This window comes from Impatiens glandulifera, chromosome 1 (assembly GCF_907164915.1).
Source record: "Impatiens glandulifera chromosome 1, dImpGla2.1, whole genome shotgun sequence".
NCBI classification, from domain to species: Eukaryota; Viridiplantae; Streptophyta; class Magnoliopsida; order Ericales; family Balsaminaceae; genus Impatiens; species Impatiens glandulifera.
Genome location: NC_061862.1, coordinates 54,819,899 through 54,823,345, shown reverse-complemented (window position 1 = coordinate 54,823,345; position 3,447 = coordinate 54,819,899).

The following is a 3,447-nucleotide window of genomic DNA, read 5'->3' as shown; positions in this document are numbered from 1 at the left end:
TATATGGAGTAAGAAAACCAAGAAAATGCACAAACTGAAATCTCGGGAATTTCAATATTTTCATCATTGGAAGACCTATCTAACGAAAAAATATATAACTTGGATTATAGCGATCGAGTGATAGCTCATTCATACATTTTTAAAAATTGCCTCGAAACAGAACTTTTTTACATGTAAGATTCTATGTTGCTGTTATGATACGTCTTATTAATTAGCATTAAAGAGTATGCTATTTAATATTCGATCTATTTTCATAGATTATATGCAGTATTGCAATAACAATGAGTCCCGTGTAGAAACATTTGTCACATATTTCAAGCATAGAGTGAGTAAATTATAAATCATATCTAATAACTTTATATTATTTTAACGACTAAATTTTGGGAATGTAGATATATATAGGTCGCTCAATTAACATTAAATAATGACATATCAAAAGACCTCAAGATCTTAGGAGAAAGTCCAAGTATGTACTCGTCTATGTATGTTTGGTGTAAAGTAATCGGATACAAATTCGGTACAGAAAAACCCGACGAAGGTTTGACCACTCAAAATAGTGGGGTGGTTGTTGAAGGGTACAACGGGTCTGAAACTATGTTATACTACAGAGTTTTAACAAATATAATCGAAGTACAATATTTTTCTCACAAACGAGTTGTCTTATTCAAGTGTAAGTGGTTTGATACACACTCGGGAAACTAGGAATGAAAGTGGATAAATATGGCTTCGTAAGTAAAAATGTAAACCGAATTTTAAAACCCAAAGTCAGGACCCGTATATATTGGCGAGTCAAGGAAAACAAGTATTCTACGCTCCTGATATGTCAGCCCGACTCGGTTGGAAGATTGTGACAAAAATAAAACCGCGGTTTACAAATATATAGTTCAGATTAATTAATTAGGTAGATTTATGTGTTTTACTTTATATTTATTCTTATTACTACTTTATTTCAATTATTCGCTCATTTTATTAATGGTGCATTAAGAATGTCTGAAGGTCGTAAAGAAACTTGGAAGAGTATGAGGAAAACGCCAGCAAACTGTCTAAGGCATACCAAAACCTATTTGCACAATCAAAAAACTTAAGGCTCCGAGAAGAGTCTTCTAGAGATGAAGCACCTATTGCTGTGAACTCGATAACTACTGCTCCCCCAGCACACGAGGATATTGATGTTGAAGTTGGGAGTTTGTGTGTCGAAACCATTACTTCACGGAAAAATTTAAGGTACGGTTTCATAATTCAAATTAAATCTGATATTAATTATTCTAACTTCATTTTTTATTTCAAATTCAGAAAACAGTCGTAGAAATGTTGTTAACAAAAATAAGTTAAAATTCCTACATCATACGGGAAGTATACCGTTTGCTCAAGTGGAAGAAGAGTTGGTAAATACATTATTTCTAATAACTTAATATAAAGATTTTTATTAATTATATAAATCATTTATTTCAACAGGCGCTTAAAATGGGACGAACACCCTCTATCGTTGAAGTATTCAAGAGGACCCGACCCAAAACCTATCAAAGAAAACCCAACCCCCATCCCGGACGAACTAGCGCAAGAGACAATTGTAAGTGAATTGAATTTAAATAAATTACTTATATCTAGTATATTTATTATATAAATGAAAATTTATTTCAAATGTGTAGGTTGAGATGGAGGAAGTAAGAAGTAACGAACCAGAAATATCTGACTTTGAGTTGACGGAGAGAGTGTCCGGACGCCAAAAGTATGGGGGAGTTATCGGTATGGGATCAGGCGTCTGACCCACACACTTTCGTGAGGATCTTCGAAGTGGCAACAATTCACAACGAGCCACTGATCGATTGTTTGAGGATAAACAAAGAATGGCGATGGAACTATAGGAATTGAAAAAAATAGATGAAGAAAAAACTCAAACGATTAATCAAATACAAGCGGAAAAGGTAGAATTCATTTCAAGAATGGATAGGGAAAGTGCAAAACAAGAGAAGGAAATGTTAGAAATGAATATAAGAATAGAGAGTTTTGAAATGTTTCTAAGGCAATATCAACCACCCCCTCCTCCCCCACCAGCTAAGTCTAGTATGTTTCGACTGAAAACAGGATTATGAATTGATTGAATGCGTTTTAATTTTAATGTAAAACATGTTGTTTGGATGATTGGTTTGGTTGAGAATTTTGGAATGATCATTTGCTTTATGAATGTCATTTGTTTTATGAATTGATATTGGTTTGGCTGACAGGTTTCGGTTGAGCACAAAACAATCGGACTATTTTGTACATTTTGTAGGAAAAAACCGAAAGTCAAATGGAATCTTTCGGTTTTTCTTGAAAAGGAAAAACCGAGAGTTCATCATATACCTCTCGGTTTTATTTTAAAAGGAAAAACCGAGATATATGTGATAAGCTTTCGGTTTAGATACCTGAGAGAAAACCGAAAGTTAATTGGAAAACTTTCGATATTTCTTCGGAGGGAAAAACCAAAAGTTAATTAGGTAATTTTCGTTTTTTCTTCAAAGGGAAAAACCGAAAGTTTTCCAATTAACTTTCGGTTTTTCTCTCGGGTATCTAAACTGAAAACTCTACGATATCTCTCGGTAAACGCCCAATTGTTTTTAACGAAAGAGTCAATACCGAGGAATGGCGAGAGTCACCTAAAGTTTCGGTAATAGGTCTATACCGAAATATATAAGGTCAAAATCAAAAGTTTTTACTCTCGTTTTTTACCTATTTTCCACCAATGTATGAAGTGTAAAAAAACGTTAGAGTTGAAGATATCATGTTTACAAAGGAAATTCACTTACACGGAGTTGCTCGCTAATGCGATAAATAACTTTTTATAGGGCTGAAATAAGAAAAATTTGTCAAGACTAGGAGATCATTAATATCCATATTTCAATTGGTAAAGACATAAGGAGTTGAAGACAATTGTATAAAACTTATTTTGGTGACAAATTTTAAAAAACTTACATTATTAATTCAAAGAGAGTTTCATATAAAAGTTAAATTACAAAATAATATTAATAAAAATAAAAGAACTAAATAAAAATTTAAATGTTAAATAATATAATAAATTTGAAATAATTACAATTTTAATAAAAATAAATAAAAATATTATAATTTTTTTTAGCTGACTCGAAAATTCAAAATAATAAAATAATGAATATAGAGTGAAAAAGATGTAAAAAAATGAAAAAAGATAAACATTATGTGCAATTTTATATTATTTATCGAAAATTAACTTAACAATTAAAATCAAATACTAAAAAATATGAGGATAAGAGTTGGGATTATGTTACGACTTGTTTTGTAAAGTGTGTTTATGGGTTCTTGATCTCAAGAATCAAGTTCTTGATCTCTAAGACCGGTGGAAATTCTATAATCAAAGGGCAGCGGAAAGTTTTTAATAGAGAATTTGAGATGAGGAGATAGAAGAACCAATGGTGAGAAGAGAAATACTGTTGG